The sequence below is a fragment of the Bos mutus genome, chromosome 5, assembly GCF_027580195.1.
Source record: "Bos mutus isolate GX-2022 chromosome 5, NWIPB_WYAK_1.1, whole genome shotgun sequence".
Classification (NCBI taxonomy): Eukaryota; Metazoa; Chordata; class Mammalia; order Artiodactyla; family Bovidae; genus Bos; species Bos mutus.
The window spans coordinates 72,735,916-72,755,856 of record NC_091621.1 but is presented as its reverse complement, the minus strand read 5'-3'; the positions used below and the strand labels follow the sequence as shown (position 1 = coordinate 72,755,856).

At 36.9% G+C, this 19,941-nt stretch overlaps 1 pseudogene; it reads right to left on the bottom strand.

Moving 5' to 3' along the window:
• Positions 1 to 422: 422 nt before the first annotated feature.
• On the bottom strand, positions 423 to 10,954 carry LOC102275673 (olfactory receptor 6C65-like; annotated as a pseudogene).
• Positions 10,955 to 19,941: the final 8,987 nt, after the last annotated feature.

Below are 19,941 nucleotides of genomic sequence, written 5' to 3'. Positions count from 1 at the left end.
AATATATATGTAAGATAATGTACTGTAATAATATTATATACACTGTATGTAATTATATGTATCAGAGAAGAAGAAAATCACAACACAGGGTCATAATCAATGCTTTGTAGTAAATAGAAGCATCAGATTAAAATAAACAGAATACTTACATATGATCAAAAGACTGATGATTTGTGTGACACATTGAATACAAACTAATGTGCTCAATTAAGATAAATCAAAAGAAAAGTAGTAGTCTAATGCTTCATGGAGAAATGACTATTCTCCCTGTCTTTCCATAAATCTCTCTATTCTTCCATAAAACCCTTCATGTTTCAGGAGCTAAATAGCTAATGGAACAGTTATCTCATATTTTCCTTCACCGTTTGTCCCAAATATGGAATCCTGAACATATCCTACCAGCTATCTTAGCAGCAATATTTTCATGTGAAAGCTAAAAAGGAAAAACATTTGAAAAATCTTTTGTAATAAGCTCTTCTGATAATTCACAGAAGGCCATTTCCATTTATTTTTCTTAGGAAAAAAGTAAACCTAGAAAATTTAAAGTGTTTTGTTACAGAACTATATTTTTTTTTGGCTTCAGAAATATTCTTTGAGATAAATCCTTAATGACTTCTGGGAAAATAATAATAGGGCACTGATGAATCATGCACAAGATTAGCTTTGGTGAGTATATTTAATTGATATTATGGGACCTGTGTCCCAGGAGAAGGTTGAGAAAATTATCCAGCAGGGTGATGGTCAAGTATTTGGTGAGGTGGGAAGTGTAGTGAAAATAAACCAACATTTCCTGATCATATTTTTATGATGGCTATATCCTTCACACTGTATGGTATATGTTTAAAATATGAAAGCAAAACAGACAGAAGACTATTAATGAAGAAAGACATGATCTCATCGTGTATAAAATAACTTTAAAATTATTAAATCTTTTGAGTTGCATCATTTCAGCTATATTTCCTTAAGAAGTACTTCTACTTTCATGAATTGAGCTAAATAACTAGTATACACCAAAATTAGAAACAACCGAAATTTCACCTTTATGTTTCTGTATTATTTCCAATGTATTGGCATAGAATCCAAGCTACACTTTAATGTGTACCAAAACTGCTCTTACTAATGAGCAAATGAGGCACAGTTCATTCCACAGTGAGTAAATACAAGGCAGAAAAAGATAACTTCTTCAAAATAGCATCTTGTTGTTGAATATATATTATAAATGAAAACTAAGATACTTAAATTACTTTTGTGTACCCAATTATGATACTTCAAAGCAGAGGCTTAACTAATAGTTGATTTATTAGATATTTTATCACCACTGTAAGTATAAATATAATTATAAAAACACAAAATGATATTTTTCCATTTTAAAGAATTTGTCTTCATGTGATATATACATTACTTCAAGCACTTGATAATTAATAGGAAATCTTCATTTTAGCCAATAGTTAACCATTGGCTTTGGGCTCCCCTGGTGGCTCAGGGTAAAGACTATTCCTGCCAATGTAGGAAGCGTGGGTTCAGTCCCTGGGTTAGCTTCAAACCCTGAGTCAGGTTTTCCACATTTGATTTTTTTTTAATTTCAATTTTTAATTAAACTTCACATTTAATTTCAATATTTCCATTCCTTCTAATTAAATGGTGTGAGATACTTACAGTGATTGAAAACGGTAAAGGTGTGTGATTTATCTTTGAATTTCCCTCATTTGTATACCAATAATTGTGTTCTCTGATCCTTATACATGTATGTTAAATAGGTTTTTTTCAGTAATTTCATGGATTTGATGTTATGATTTTTTATCCCTAATTTTAGCAATTTTTTCAATTAAACATAATTTCTGTTGACATCACTCACTGAAAGAAATCACCCACCAAACACCTGCAGTCTTCACAACAGTTTATTGCCTTCAAAAGAGTAAATGGTGGAAAATATAGATAAATAGTGATTGAAAACGGTAAAGAAAGTGTATGGATTTATCTTTTTCACAATTTCCCTAATTTTTTTAAATCTTTTTAACAAAACTTATTTATATTTATTTAACTTATTTATTTTTAATTTTTATTTTATATTGGAGTATAATTGATTAACACTGTTCTGTTAGTTTCAGGTGTACATCACAGTGAATCAATTATACATATACATGAATCTATTCTTTTTCAAAATTATTTTCCTATTTAGGTTACTACAGAATAGTGAGCAGAGTTCACTGTGGTACACAGTAGGTCTTTGGTGGTTATCTCCTTTAAATATAGCAGTGTGTACATGTCCATCCCAAACACTCTCTGCAATCTGTTTTTTTCCCTTTACAGATTTGAATAGCTGACTCAATAGAAAAGGAAATAAAAGTAGGGAGGAGACAGAGTCCTTTGGTATAAATAATCATAAAGCATGGTTTTCTAAGTCTTGAATTTAGGTTCCATTCATTAACTGTGGGTTATTGTGAATTTTATTTTGAATCATTTATTCCTCATGTAGGACTTGAATAGCTATCTAGAGCTTTCTAATTGTCTTTTGAAATTAAAGACCAATATTAAAATCACATCTCAGACTCTTCCTATGTTTGCCAACTGTGGAATACATGATACATAGAGCTGGGGAACATTATAAGGAGAAAAAAGTAACAAATACAGAGAAATACTTTTGGAAGTAGAAAAGTGAAATATAAAAGGAGCTATAAAATAACTGTGAAATCTTTGACCACCCTATTTAATTTGAATTGTGTCCTCCTTTCCTTACAGCATATCAATTTTGTTCATATTATTTTCACTTACTACAATACAAAATAATTTAAATTTCAATTATGTTGACTGTTTGAATCTGTTCCTGCACTAGAAATAAACTCTGCAATATCAAGAGGTTTTGTGTGCTTTGTTGCCTTCTGTATATCAACCATCTGAAACAGTGGTTTGTGTTTATGTGTTGTTTATTTGTGGTTTCAGTTACAGATTTCATAATGATTAACCCACTCCAGTGTTCTTGCCTGGAGAATCCCAGGGACGGCAGAGCCTGGTGGGCTGCCGTCCATGGGGTCACACAGAGTCGGACACGACTGAAGCAACTTAGCAGCAGCAGTGCTTGATTGATAATAAAATTTTTTTTGTTGTTGAAGACAAGTCCTTCAGGACTTGTTTTACCTACTGGTTTCTTAAGGTGTATGTAAAGGGATTCAGCATGGGAGCAACAGAGGTATTAAGTACTGCTGCTGCTGCTGCTACTGCTAAGTCACTTCAGTCGTGTCCGACTCTGTGTGATCCCATAGATGGCAGCCCACCAGGCTTCCCCGTCCCTGGGATTCTCCAGGTAAGAACATTGGAGTGGTTGCCATTTCCTTCTCCAATGCATGAAAGTGAAAAGTGAAAGTGAAATCGCTCAGTCCTGTCCGACCCTCAGCGACCCCATGGATTGCAGCCCACCAGGCTCCTCCATCCATGGGATTCTCCAGGCAGGAGTACTGGAGTGGGGTGCCATTGCCTTCTCCGATGAAAATACAATTCCTGTGAGAAACAGAAACCACAATCATATGAGCAAGTAGAGAAGGCCTTTTTCTTTGCTGGGCAGAAGGTATCTTCAGAATTGTTTTAAGGATGTGTAAAAGAGAATCACCAAGGCTAAAGTTACCATGAGTGTGAATGCTGCTAAGAAAAATGCCATAAGTTCTAGAAACTCTGTGTCTGTGCAAGCAATCAGTAGCATAGGAGAAGAGTCACAAGTGAAGTGATCAATGATGTTGGAATCACAGAAATCTAGCTGGAAGCCCATAATCAGGGTCGGGTAGAGGAGGGAAGATAATTAAGAAACCAGCCAGCCAGGAGCTGATTACAAGCTGATTACAAGCTAGTTGCAGACTCTGTTACTCATGATGGTTGTGTAATGTATAGGTTTGCTGATAGCCACATAACAATCATAGGACATCACCTCCAGAAGGAAAAACTCTGGAGGCCAGAATTGAAAAACAAACAAACAAACAAAAAACAACACTTGTGTCATGCAAGCATTATAGGAAATGATTGTGTCTCCTGTAGCAGGGCTGCTCAGAAACCTAGGAATACAGACTGTGGTGAATGAAATTTCTAAGAAAGAGAAATTCCTAAGGAAGAAATACACAGGTATCTTCAAACAGACACTGGATAGTTTTAACATGATGATGTTCATGTTTCCATTACACTCAGTAAGTAGGTGAACAACATAAAGAAGAATATTACAACTTGTACCTCTGAGCCATCTTTAAGCCCCAGAAAAATGAATTCTCTGATTAATGCTTTATTTGGCATGACTAAACTCTGAATCCTGCAGGTCTGTAGGTAAAAAAAGAGAGGATATCAACTCCTTATATGATTTCAAATACATTTATAGTGCTTTTATCTTGTACAAAGAACAATAAAACACACATTATTAGGAAGTGACAAAACTTTATCCATCAGAATAAAGCAAAAGCACTCAATGTGTCAGCAAATTTGGAAAACTCAGCAGTGGCCACAGGACTGGAAAAGGTCAGTTTTTATTCCAATCCCAAAAAAAGGAAATGCCAAAGAATGCTCAAACTACCACACAATTGCACTCATCTCACACGCTAGTAAAGTAATGCTCAAAATTCTCCAAGACAGGCTTCAACAATATGTGAACCGTGAACTTACAGATGTTCAAGCTGGTTTTAGAAAAGGCAGAGGAACCAGAGATCAAATTACCAGCATCCACTGGATCATGGAAAAAGCAAGAGAGTTCCAGAAAAACATCTATTTCTGCTTTATTGACTATGTCAAAGCCTTTGATTGTGTGGATCACAATAAACTGTGGAAAATTCTGAAAGAGATGGGAATACCAGACCACCTGAGCAGCCTCTTGAGAAACCTATATGCAGGTCAGGAAGCAACAGTTAGAACTGGACATGGAACAACAGACTGGTTCCAAATAGGAAAAGGAGTACGTCAAGGCTGTATATTGTCACCCTGCTTATTTAACTTATATGCAGAGTACATTATGAGAAATGCTGGACTGGATGAAACACAAGCTGGAATCAAGATTGCTGGGAGAAATATCAATAGCCTCAGATGCGCAGATAAACACCACCCTTATGGCAGAAAGTGAAGATGAACTGAAAAGCCTTTTGATGAAAGTGAAAGTGGAGAGTGAAAAAGTTGGCTTAAAGCTCAACATTCAGTAAATGAAGATCATGGCATCTGGTCCCATCACTGCATGGCAAATAGATGGGGAAACAGTGGAAACAATGACTGACTTTATTTTTTTGGGCTCCAAAATCACTGGAGATGGTGATTGCAGCCATGAAATTAAAAGATTGGAGCCTATATACAAAGTGAAGTAAGCCAGAAAGTAAAACACCAATACAGTATACTAACGCATATATATGGAATTTAGAAAGGTGGTAACAATAACCCTGTATACAAGACAGCAAAAGAGACACTGATGTATAGAACAGTCTTTTGGACTCTGTGGGAGGGGGAGAGGGTGGGATGATTTGGAAGAATGGCATTGAAATATGTATAATATCATATATGAAACGAGTCGCCAGTCCAGGTTTGATGCACGATACTGAAAGCTTGGGGCTGGTGAACTGGGATGACCCAAAGGGATAGTATGGGGAGGGATGAGGGAGGAGGGTTCAGGATGGGGAACACAAGTATACCTGTGGCAGATTCATTTTGATATATGGCAAAACCAATACAATATTGTAAAGTTAAATAAAATAAAATTAAAAAAAGAAAAAAAAAAGAAGATTAAAAAAATAAATAAATAAAAGATGCTTACTCCATGGAAGGAAAGTTATGACCAACCTAGATAGCATATTCAAAAGCAGAGACATTACTTTGCCAACAAAGGTCCATCTAATCAAGGCTATAGTTTTTCCAGTAGTCATGTATGGATGTGAGAGTTGAACTATGAAGAAAGTTGAGCGCCGAAGAATTGATGCTTTTGAACTGTGGTGTTGAAGACTCTTGAGAGTCCCTTGGACTGCAAGGAGATCCAACCAGTCCATTCTAAAGGAGATCATCGCTGGGTGTTCTCTGGAAGGAATGACGCTAAAGCTGAAACTCCAGTACTTTGGCCACCTCATGCGAAGCGTTGACTCATTGGAAAAGACTCTGATGCTAGGAGGGATTGGGGGCAGAAGGAGAAGGGGACGACAGAGCAAGAGATGGCTGGATGGCATCACCGACTTGATGGACATGAGTTTGAGTGAATTCCGTGAGTTGGTGATGGACAGGGAGGCTTGGCATGCTGCAATTCATTGGGTCACAAAGAGTCGGACACGACTGAGCGACTGAACTGAACTGAATGCAAATTCATATTATGAAACATGTATAATATTATGTATGAAACAAGTCACCAGTCCAGGTTCGATGCACGATATTGGATGCTTGGGGCTGGTGCACTGGGATGACCCAGAGGGAGGGTATCGGGAGGGAGGAGGGAGGAGGGTTCAGGATGGGGAACACAGATATACCTGTGATGGATTCATTTCGATATTTGGCAAAACTAATACAATATTGTAAAGTTTAAAAATAAAATTTAAAAAAATTCATATTAGAATTTGTCTAGTGGGGAAAAAAGTTAATCTGTGTTTAAAAACCTTAAATTTTTATCTCAGCTTTTGATAATTCCCTGCTGTATAGTTTTGATTACTTATTAACATACAGAAAGTCATTTTTCACAGTCATAAGAACAAGTCATAATGATAAATACTTAGCGTACTTCACTAGGAAGTAGGTCATTGGGAAGATTAAACAAGTTACTGAGTATATAGTATTTCTGAAAACATAATGTGCATAAAATTCTACATGCTAATTTTTCTATTCAAAAATTTATTTTTGTTTTGGAATGCATTCTTTTTCTAAATAAGTTGTGGTCTAGTCATAGTAAAAAGTTAAAGAGAAAATATTATTTATGAGCAATTCATTGAAATCAATTCTATTCTGCCTTTATGCAAAATTAATTCTATTCACTCCTTTTTAACTAAAGGTAATGCAAGCACAATCTTAGCTTCTTGTTAGCCCAATGTTAGCCCATAAACAAAGTTACAGGGTAAAATTTCCTGTTGGACTCCTTAAATAAAGTCAATCACTAAACAATGAAAGAGATCATATTGTTTCCTATAAAAGATTAAATACTTATTTCAGAAAGTTATTGCATGACAACCTTTATCAAGTTCTGCTTTCAAAAATAGTAATTTGATAGCTGTATTGTTTATTAAACTAGTTATGAAGGATGCAATAGGGAAAGAAACTATATTAAAAGGAAGATAGTAACATCAATGATAACAGTAATTAATCATATAACAAAATATAATGAATTTTACTATTAGTGTTATTATCAATATTATTCATATTATAACAAAGATATAAACAGCCTTTTACTCTGTGCCCAAAATGCTTTTGCTTGGTCCTTTTAAGGGACTCATTATGCAGATGAGGGAATTGACTGAAAAAATACTACCTGACTCCCTCCTCAGGCAAGTGTGATACATTTATGAGTTCAGCTCTGACAAGTTTACAAAGCTATAGGCAGAGAAAATAATGCAAGAATTGACAGAGTGCCTTCATGCTGCATTTTAAAGAGAGTAATTTTTAGAGATATATGATTTCAAAAAGATAATTAATGATGTAGATAAAGAAAAAATGCACTCACCTTTATGATAGTCAATGGAACCGAGTCATGGTTTAAACCTGAATATTTTTCTGATTATCTACAATAAGAGAAACATGATGTTTTAGGTAGAAAAGATTTCCTTCACTTTGACATATTTTATAAAATGAATTCACATTTGTGCACTCATGATTAAAAATTTAAATCTTTGGTTTGGATTTTCCTAGTCATAAACCAACCATTTCTCAAATACCCAATCTGTGAGGATGAAAAAATCCAGTCCGCAAACGTCCAAAATTTTTTTTTTTGTAATTTAAGTGTCATGGGTTTTATGACTTTTCTGATATTGCTCAGTGATATAGGTTTTCCAAAATGCTTTTCTCCAAAATAAACTGACCCATTTAATATATTTTGAGTGTACTGTTACAGATGAGGTTTTTTTTTTTTTTTTTTTTTTTTGAGGGAAATATAAAGAAAACTTCTCTGAGGAAGAAAAACCAGTGCATCTACAATGCAGTTTATTTTAGCTACAATTTTTAATAAGATTCCTTCAGGAGCCATTAGGTATTGAATGACTATAGAATTCTATCTGTAATACTGGAGTTTGCATGGAAAAAAAGGAAAGACTGATGAAAAAATTATTTCTTGGTTATTTTTCAAATATTTTTTCTGACCATTGTTTTAAAAGAAGAGAGACTCTCATTGACTCTCTTGCAAATTTTTGTGAGGAAAATGAATATAGGGTAAAAATTTATTTGGAGCTTAAAAGAAATACCTTACCTATGTGGTTATATAGTACAAACGATGGTGAAAAGGTGTTTTTTGTTTTTGTTTGTCCTTTCTTTTTTAAATACAGCTGATGTTCTCTTTGGAAAAGGTCATACATTTTTAATGAGAGATTTAATAAAGTATTACAGATTTCTTCAAGTAAATATTTTGTATACTTGGATTTAGAAAGGAACAGATAAAATGTGTCACCAAAGATTGGGTGTTTTAAACTTTAATTTTAGTTAAAATTAATTAACATAATGGTTTCTAGACTTCAATTAATGGTGTCATAGGGATGGCAGTCCACATGGTCTATGCTCTACCAAGCTAAAATAATAGCTGTTTACTTTGCACGATAGGGAGTATTTGTAGGACTGAATGCAATGATTATGGTAAATAGGGCTCTATTATCAGGCAGAGGCAAAGAAAGATAACACCTAATAGCATGATTCGATCTGGAGGAGTTCAGTTCAGTTCAGTCACTCAGTCCTGTCTGACTCTGCGACCCCATGGACTGCAGCACACCAGGCTTCCCTGTACATCACCAACTCTTGAGTTTATTCAAACTCATGTCCATTGAGCCGGGGATGCCATCCAATAATTTCATCCTCTGTCGCCCCTTCTTCTCCCGCCTTCAGTCTTCCCCAGGATCAGGGTCTTTTCAAATGAGTCAGCTCTTCACATCAGGTGGCCAAAGTATTGGAGTTTCAGCTTCAGTTCAGTTCAGTTCAGTCCCTCAGTTGTGTCTGACTCTTTGTGACCGCATGAATCGCAGCATGCCAGGCCTCCCTGTCCATCACCAACTCCGGGAGTTCACTCAGACTCATATCCATCGAGTCAGTGAAGCCATCCAGCCATCTCATCCTCTGTTGTCCCCTTCTCCTCCTGACCCCAACCCCTCCCAGCATCGGTCTTTTCCAATGAGTCAACTCTTCACATGAGGTGGCCAAAGTACTGGAGTTTCAGCTTCAACATCAGTCATTCCAATGAACACTCAGGACTGATCTCCTTTAGGATGGACTGGTTGGATCTCCTTGCAGTCTAAGGGACTCTTTCTTCCAAGGAGCAAGTGTCTTTTAATTTCATGGATGCAGTCACCATCTGCAGTGATTTCGGAGCCCAAAAGATAAAGTCTGCCACAGTTTCCACTGTTTCCCCATCTATTTCCCATGAAGTGATGTGACCAGATGCCATGATCTTAGTTTTCTGAATGTTGAGCTTTAAGCCAACTTTTTCACTCTTCACTTTCACTTTCATCAAGAGGCTTTTGAGTTCCTCTTCACTTTCTGCCATAAGGGTGATGTCATCTGCCTACCTGAGGTTATTGATATTTCTCCCAGCAATCTTGATTCCAGCTTGTGCTTCATCCAGCCCAGCATTTCTCTTGATGTACTCCGCATATAAGATAAATAATCACGATGACAATATACAGCTTTGACGTACTCCTTTTCCTACTTGGAACCAGTCTGTTGTTCCATGTACAGTTCCAGCTGTTGCTTCCTGACCTGCATATAGATTTCTCAAGAGGCAGGTCAGGTGGTCTGGTATTCCCATCTATTGAAGAACTTTCCACAGTTTATTGTGATCCACACAGTCAAAGGCTTTGGCATAGTCAATAAAGCAGAAATAGATGTTTTTCTGGAACTCTTTTGCTTTTTTGAAGATCCAGCAGACGTTGGCAATTTGATCTCTGGTTCCTCTGCCTTCTCTAAATCCACCTTTAACATCTGGAAGTTCACAGTTCACATATTCCTGAAGCTTGGCTTGTAGAATTTTGAGCAGTACTTTACTAGCATGTGAGATGAGTGCAACTGTGTGGTAGTTTGAGCATCCTTTGCATTGCCTTTCTTAGGGATTGGAATGAAAACTGACCTTTTCCAGTCCCATGGCCACTGCTGAGTTTTCCAAATGTACTGGCATATTGAGTGCAGCACTTTCACAGAATTCTCTTTTAGGATTTTAAATAGCTCAACTGGAGTTCCATCACCTCCACTAGCTTTGTTCGTGGTGATGCTTCCTAAGGCCCACTTGACTTCACATTCCAGGATTTCTGGCTCTAGATAACACCATCGTGATTATTCAAGTAGTGAAAATCTTTTTTGTACAGTTCTTCTGTGTATTCTTGCCACTTCTTCATAATATCTTCTGATTATGTTAGCAAGGAGAGATAAAAAAGCCTGCTATTCATTATTGTTGTGTAATGCAATGGCTTATAGATAGCCACATAATGATCATAGGGCATGATGGTCAAAAGAAAAACTTCTGTTGAACCAAGGAATATGAGAAAATGTCCTGGTCCATGCAAGAATTATACGAAATGGTCATATCCACTGTTACAATGCTGACCATAAATCTAGGAATACAAACTGTAGTGAATGAGATTTCTAAGAAAGTGAAATTCCTAAGGAATAAATACATGGGTGTTTTGGGGTGTGAGTTTAGCAGAGTAAGTGTGATAACTGTCATGTTTTCAGTCGCTCTCAGTATATATGTGCAAAATAGAAACAGAAAAGTGAAAACATTTAGCTCTGGATCATCTGTTAATCCCAGAAGTATGAACTCTTTGGCAGAGGTGGGATTTCTCATTTCTTATTGCTTACTTCTTCCTGGTCTGTAAATACAAACAAGAAACATGATTTAGTGAGTACAGGGTTTCTTTTTTCTAACCTTTGCTTGTTTAAGAAATGTATGATATAATGGATCAATAAATTAATCACTTAGTGTTACCACCACTTTTGAAACCAAGTTTAAGCCAGGACAAGAAAACTTTTTTATTTAGATCATTCTCCTTTTAATATTGAGTGAGTCCCTTGATCTCTTCAAGAAAACTAGAGATAACAAGGGAACATTTCATGCAAAGATGGGCTCTATAAAGGGCAGAAATGGTATGGACCTGACAGAAGCAGAAAGTATTAACAAGAGATGGCGAGAATACACAGAAGCACTGTACAAAAAGATCTTCACGACCCAGTTAATCACGATGGTGTGATCACTCATCTAGAGTCAGTCATCCTGGAATTTGAAGTCAAGTGGGCCTTAGGAGGCATCACTACAAACTAAGTTAGTGGAGGTTATGGAATTCCAATCCATCCTAAAGGAGATCAGACCTGGGTGTTCATTGGAGGGTCTGATGTTGAAGCTGAAAGTCCAATACTTTAGCCACCTGATGCGAAAAGCTGAGTCATTTGCAAAGACCCTGATGCTGGGAAAGATTGAGGGCAGGAAGAGAAGGGGATGACAGAGGATGAGATGGTTGGATGGCATCACTGACTCAGTGGACATGAGTTTGGGTGGGCTCCGGGAGTTGGTGTTAGACAGGGAGGCCTGGCGTGATGCAGTCCATGGGGTCACAAAGAGTTGGACATGACTGAACTGAACTGAGTCCCTTGAAAAGAGTAATAATCATGTTTGTATAAGAAAAATATGTTTATCACATATAGTTATCTATCTTTTCAGAGTTTGATCATATGGGTAAAAAAGTTCAGTAAAATACTATAAAATGTTTTAATATTTGTTCAATCACCACATGTATAATTTGAAATTTGTCTTTAAGAGTTATTTTCCATATTTTTAAATCTTAATATCATTCTGGCTATGTAATTAATATATTACCAAAAGATCAGAGCCATCAAAATTAATATGTATATACTCCTAAATAAACAAACTCAGAACTTGAGGATTTTCTTTTCTGAGTTAAACAATAATCTATTACTTTTAAGAATAGATTCTTCCAAGCAAAGTTAATTAATCTAAATATAAATTTATTAGAAAATGGGAAAAATAAATGAGGTGAGAAAAGAAAAATATACTTATAATTATATAAGCCCATGTGGTAGCAATTTGACTCTTCAAACCCAAGTAATCTGTTGCTTTGAGTGTCGGTGTGGAATCTTTACTTATGGAATATTTCATAGACTTCCCAACTTGTTTGTTTCTGCCTCTGATTTTTCTATGCAATAACATACTTACATAGTGCATTGGTGGAATTTGGCAGTATTATCCTGGCTGTGTAGAGTGAGATGAACATATTGAAGGATAAATCCAGCAGAAAATTTATTTCTGAAGTTGATGAGGCCCTAAAAGATAAGTGACATAGTCCCGGGTACTGATAGAAGGTGTTACATCCAGAAGACAAGCAAAGAGTTCAAGAGGTCCCTCAGGAAAGGGTTGCTGACGTGGTGGCAGAGGCTCTGTGGCAGCCCCACGTGGTCAATTCATGTGAGTCTGAAAGGATGAGACTCGGGTAATATTGCAAGATTTTTTATTGAGTAACAGTGTCTCTGATACTAGCTTGTTTAGGAGGAAGGCTAGAAGTGCTGGAAATGGGAGAGGGTAATAGCGAAACAAACCTTTGTCCTAAGTGTTTAACTGGTTGCACAGCAGAACTAGAGACCAAGCTTTCCTGGAATGTGGGTCAGACTCTCAAAAAACTAAATGGATACTAGAAAAAGGGAATGGAAAAGAAGTGGGATCAGAGCAGTACTTACTTTGGTGAAACAGGCAAATAAAAGGGATAAAGTTACGTGTTTTACTGGTTAATAAAGTGAAGCTGCTAGTTCCTAAGGAGAAAGCTCAAACTAGTATAGTAATATAATATCTTACTTGGCTCTCAGTAACCTTTGTGAAAGAAAGATAGTTTACATTTTTGTTTTACTTTGCTTACCTTCCAGGGCAAAGACTATATTGACTAAATAGTGCCTCCAAAACAAACAGATTGCTTTTTTTTTCCCCTCAAAATAGTCACAGGGGATTGTTGCAGTGAAATAGAATTCAAATGTCTCTGGAGAGTGATGGTGTCATTAGTCCACCTTAAATTTAGCTGAATAATATAAATTAGGTGTTCATGGGGAATAATTTTTTTAAAAAAGAAAAGATGTCAGAGAACAACTGCAAAGAACAACAGCAAGGAATTAGCAATCTTTGAAATTTTGGATTTCATATTGTCCATGTTATTTTATTTTTCCTGAAATAAATGTTAGCTGAAGTGATATATTTCAATGAATGTAAACTTGTGCAGAAGCAGAAAATAGCAAGAGTGCTACCAGTAGATTCTATGTGCTATTCAAATGTTTTACTTTTTATAGAATTATTCAGACTCCTTTCCCATGGGTAATTTGTGTATTCCAACTCACATATTAATGTGTTCAATTATTTATTTAGATCAGTATGGATTTGTGAATATTTAATAGTTTGAATTATATCCAATGCTAATTTATTTTGTTGCTAGATTTTTCCAGCTTCAGCCACTGGGAACCCTCTCAATTGGCTACTGTCCTTTGACCTACTGCTATCATAGTGCTTTAAAAGGTCACTTCTTTATTTTCTGGCATTATACAATGCTTCAGGATCATCTTGTATATTCCTTACCATAGCCCTTTAGTCAGATATTTCTTCAATGATGCATGAATACTTTTATTGGAGAATGGTATTAGAAAGTGTTAGTCACTCAGTTGTGTCCAACTCTCTGCGACCGCATGACTGTAGCCCACCAGGCTCCTCTGTCCATGGAATTCTCTAGGCAAGAATACTGGAGTGAGTTGCCATAGAAATCAGGATCTCAAATATGGGTGTGTTCATTGCTGTCACAGTGCCATTGATTCTAGGTCCCCTGTAACTCAAATGATAAAGAATCTGCCTGAAAGGCAGGAGCCCAGGGTTCTATCCCTGGGTTGGGAAGTTCCTCTGGAGAAGGAAACGGCAATCCACTCCAATATTTTTGCCTGCAGAATTCCATGGACAGAGAAGCCTGGTGGGCTACAGTCTGTAGGGTCGCAGAGTCAGACATAACTGAGCAACTAACACAGTCACACACAAGAGGACAGAACCAGGGAAAATGTATGAGCCTATGAACCTGTGTATAAATACGTATGCATACTATTACTCTATCTTACCTTCTGGATTTATACTAAGCTAAAAATAAATCTATACTGTATCTTTGTTACCAGGTACATTATAATAACTTATTCCTCTAGCTCCTCTATAAGCTCCCACTGCAAAAGTAAGATTCCTGGCACCCACCATCCATTTCCTTAATCCTTCAGTTCCTATATACTTATATAACATATCAAAATTATTTACCTATATAATGATAGGAAAATACTTTCTAAGCTAGAGTGCAGAACGTATGTGCCTTTTCTTTGTTTTTAGTCCTACAAATCTCAATCATTTTTGAAGTTACTTAAGTCAGCAACTTTGAACCCTATTCCCTTCAGTGAGATTATTGCAGATATTTAAAATACAGTTATTTTGGGAGTCATATTCTGCATTCCATTCTGTGATCCCCTAACCTCTTAAATGATTTTTTTTAAACATTTGTGTAAATTAAGGTTTACCTCCTCTTTTTAAAAAACAATTTTTGGCTGTGCTATGTCTTCATTTCTGCAGGAGGGCTTTCTCTAGTTGTGATGAGTGAGAACTACTCTCTTACTTGTGGTGCACAGACGTCTAATTGCAGTGGCTTCTTCTGTGAAGCACAGGCTCTAGGGCATGGGCTCAGTAGTTGTGATGCATGGGCTTAGTTGCTTCATGGCATGTGAGGTGTTTTTTTACCAGGGATCAAATAGGTGTTCTCTACATTGGCAGTTGGATTGTTAACCACTGGGCCACCAAGGAAGCCCAAAGTTTACTCTTTGGAATGTAATTTTCTATGAATTTTGACAAATGCATAGGACCATGAATTCATCATTGCAATATTATAAAAAATAATTTCTTTGCCTTAAAGTCCCCATTCATGTCACCTATGTAATCTCTTTTTCTCAATGATCTCTGGCGGACATTAATCTTTTTACATTATGTATTGTTTTCCTTTTACTAGGATATGATATAATTGAGATCATATAGTATGCTGCCTTTTCAAACAGATTTCATTAAATTAAAAATATTGATTTCTAGATTATCCATGTCTTCACAATTTGATAGCTCATATCTTTCTGTCACTGTATGCATTCATTTACCTTTTTAGGAGCATCTTGAATACTTCTAGTGTTTTGTAATTATAAATAAAATTTCTAGCAAACATTTGCATGCAGTTTTTGTGTGGACATGAGTTTTCAAATCAACAGGGTAAGTATCTGCAAGGGAAATTGCTGGATCATGTGGAAATTTATATTCAGAATTTTTTTTTTTTCTTTTTCCACTTGGCTTGTGGGATCTTAGTTCCCCACCAGGGACTGAATGCAGGCCATGGTAGTGAAGCCTAGAATCTTAATCACTGGGTCACCAGAGAACTCAGGAAATCCCTATAGGATTCTAAAATGTATTTGATTTTAATTGGAAGATAATTGCTTTACAATATTGTGTTGGTTACTGCCTACATGAATAAGCCATAAGCATGGTTTTTTAAGAAACTGAGAAATTCCTTCCAAAGTGACATTTTGCATTACCATTAGCAATGAATGAGACTATCAGACTTCCTGTTACTCTGCATTATTTTTAGCAATCAGTGTTGTTAATGTTTTATAGTTTAGTCATAATATGTGCATAGTGGTAGCTCATTATTGATATAATTTGCAGTTGTCTAAGGGCAGTGATCTCTAACATCTTTTCATTCTAATCCCTCTGATTCAAGGAATTAGATCTGGTAGACATAGTGCCTGAAGAATTATGGACAGAAGTTCCTAACATTGAATAGAAGGTGGTGACCAAAACCATCTCAGAGAAAAAGAAGTGCAAGAAAGAGAAGCGGTTGTCTGAGGAGGTTTTACAAACTGTTGAGAAAAGAAAAGAAATGAAAATCATGGGAAAAACGGAAAGATATACCCAACTGAATGCAGTGTTGCAGAGAATAGCAGAGAGAGAGAGAGAAAAGGCCTTTTTAAATGAACAATACAGAAAGGTAGAGAAAAACAAAAGAATGGGAAAGACTCGAGGTCTCTTCAAGAAAATTGAAGAGGTCAAGGAAATATTTCATGCAAGGATAGACACGATAAAGGACAGAAATAGCATGGCCTAAGAAAAGCAGAAGAAATTAAGAAGAGGTGGCAAGAATACATATTAAAAATACACAAAAAAATGTTTTAATGACTGGGATAACCGTGATGATGTAGTCACTCACCTAGAGCCAGACATCCTGGAGTGTGAAGTCAAGTGAGTCTTTGGAAGTATTACTATGAACAAAACTAATGGAGGTAATGGAATTCCAGTTGGGCTATTACAAATCCTAAAACATGATGTTGTTAATGGGCTGAACTCAATATGGCAGAAAATTGGAAAACTCAGCAGTGACCACAGGACTGGAAAAGATCATTTTTCATTCCAGTCCCAAAGAAGAGCGATGCCAAAGATGTTAAAGCTGTCATACTATTTCAATCATTTCACATGCTAGCAAAGTTATGCTCAAAATCCTTCAGCTAGCCTTCAGCAGTACGTGAGCTGAGAACTTTCACACATGTAAGCTGAGTTTAGAAAAGGCAGAGGAACAAGTAATTAAATTGCCAACATTCGTTGGATCATTGGAAAAGTAAGAGAATGCCAGAAATTCATGTACTACTGCTTCATTGACTATAATAAAACCTTTGAATGTATGGATTACAACAAACTGTGGAAAATTCTTAAAGAGATGGGAATAACAGACTATCTTACTTGTCTCCTGAGAAACCTGTGTGCAGGTCAAGAAGCAACAGTTAGAATCAGATCTGGAACAAGCGACTGGTTCATAATTGAGAAAAGAGTACAACATAGTTGTATATTGTCACTGTGTTTTTTTAACCTCTATGCAGAGAACATCATGGGAAATGTTGGACTGAATGAATCACAACCTGGAATCAAGATTGCTGAGAGAAATACAACAACCTCAGATATGCAGATGATACCACTATAATGGCAGGAAGTGAACTAAAACGCCTCTTGTTGAGACTGAAAGAGGAGAGTGAAAAAGCTAGCTTAAAACTCAACATTTAAGAAACTAAGATCATGGCATCTTGTCCCATTGCTATTGCTAAGTCACTTCAGTCGTGTCCGACTCTGTGCGACCCCATAGACGGCAGCCCACCAGGATTCCCAGTCCCTGGGATTCTCCAGGCAAGAACACTGGAATGGGTTGCCATTTCCTTCTCCATAAGTTCATGGCAAATATAGAAGAGGAAAAGTGGAAGTACCATCAGATTTTATTATCTTGGGCTCAAAAATCACTGCAAACAGTAACTGCTGCCATGAAATTAATAGATGCTACTCCTTGGAAGAAAAGTCATGACAAAACCTAGATGGCATACTAAAAAGTAAAGAGATAACTTTGTCAACAAAGGTCTGTATTGTCAAAGCTATGGTATCTCCAGTAGTCATATATGGATGTGAGAGTTGGACTGTGAAAAAAGCTGAATGCCGAAGAATGATGCTTTTGAACTGTGGTGTTGGAGAAGACTCTTGAGAGTCCCTTGGACTGCAAGGAGATCCATCCAGTCCATTCTAAAGGAGATTCGTCCTGGGTGTTCTTTGGAAGGAATGATGCTGAAGCTGAAACTCCAATACTTTGGCCACCTGATGTGAAGAGCTGACTCATTAGAAAAGACTCTGATGCTGGGAGGGATTGGGGGCAAGAGGAGAAGGGGACGACAGAGGATGAGATGGCTGGATGGCATCACCGACTCGATGGACATGAGTTTGAGTGATCTCCGGGTGTTGGTGGTGGACAGGGAGGCCTGATGTGCTGTGATTCATGGGGTCGCAAAGAGTCGGACACGACTGAGCAACTGAACTGAACTGAACTTGCAAGTAATGTCTTTAGTGCTCCAAGTTTTCTTATTTTATTGAATCCTCAATCACCACATAGTCTAATGCTCTTTCTGAAAATAAAACATTTTGAAATTTATCTTTTTAGAGAGTTATTTTCCATATGTTTAAATTTGTAATGTCATTCCTGCCTACATAAATAATAACTTACCAAAAGAATCAGAGCCATAAAGATTAATATGCATATATTCCTAGATAAACTCAGAAGTTAAAGTTTTTCTTTTATGAGTTAAATACTAATCTGTTACTTTTTAGAAGAGATTCTTATAAGCAAAGTTAATTGATCTAAGTATAAATTTATTAGAAAATGAGAAAACTAAATGAGGTGAGATAAGAAAAAAATACACTTACAATTATATAATCCCATGTGGTAACAATTTGACTGTTCAAACCCAAGTAATCTGTTGCTTTCATTTAAGTGTTGGTGTGGAATCTTTATTTTTGGAATGTTCCATAGACTTCAAAGCTTGTTTCTAACTTTTCTGATTTTCCTATGCAATAACATACTTACATAGTGTGTAGGTGGAATTTGGCAGTATGCTCCTGGCTGCGTAGAGTGAGATAAACATATTGAAGGATAAATCCAGTACAGAGTTTATTCCTGAAATTGACAAGACCCTAACAGAAAAGTGACATAGTCCCAGGTGCTAATAGAAGGTGTTACATCCAGAAGACAAGCAAAGAGTTCAAGAGGTCCCTCAGGAAAGGGTTGGTGACATGGTAGCAGAGGCTCCGTGGCAGTCCCACATCATCAGTTAATGTTGCTGTGAGAGGCTGAGCCTCCAGTAGTATTGCGAGATTTTAATTGAGTAACAGTGTCTCTGATACTAGCTTGTTGTTTAAGAGGAAAGCTAGAAGTGCTGGAAATGGGAGAGAGTAGCAGCTAAATGAAACTTTGTCCTAAGTGCTTAAATAGTTGCACAGTAGAACAAACCAGAGACCAAGCTTTCCTGAAATGTGGGTCAGACTCGAAGAACTGAAGAGATAACAGAAAAAGGGAAAGGAAACGAAGAAAGTGTGATTAGAACAGTACTTACTCTCATGAAACAGGCAAATAAAGGCGATAAAGTTATTTACTTTGCTGGTTAATAAAGTGAAGCTCCTATTTCCTAAGGAGAGAGCTCAAATTTCTGAGTGAGAATCAAGAAATAGAAGTTCTGGAAAAGAAATGCAATGCATGGCATATCAGTAGAAACTTGTGAGAAAAATGCAGTTGGAACTATTCCACATTTCCCCATCCAAGGCCAGGCATTTAGTACCTCATTTCCCCAATTTTCATAAAACTAGCAGTAGCCTAACCTTAGATGCAAGGAAAATCTAGCAATATAATATCTTACTTGGCTCTCAGTAACCTTTGTGAAAGAAGGATGGTTTATAATTTTTGTTTTCACTTGTTTACCTTCCAGGGGCTAAGACTAGATTGTCTAACTACTGTTCCCAAAACAAACAGACTGGTTTTTACCTGCTATTTTTTTCCCCTTAAAATAGCCACAGGGAATTGCTGCAGTGAAACAGAATTCAAATGCCTCTGGAGAGAGATGGTGCGTACTGCTGCTGCTGCTGCTGCTGCTAAGTCGCTTCAGTCGTGTCCAACTCTGTGCGACCCCATAGACGGCAGCCCACCAGGCTCCCCCATCCCTGGGATTCTCGAGGCAAGAACAGTGGAGTGGGTTGCCATTTCCTTCTTCAATGCCTGAAAGTGAAAAGTGAAAGTGAAGTCGCTCAGTCGTGTCTGACTCTTAGCAACCCCATGGACTGCAGCCTACCAGGCTCCTCTGTCCATGGGATTTTCCAGGCAACAGTACTGGAGTGGGTTGCCACTGCCTTCTCCAATGATGCTTATTAGT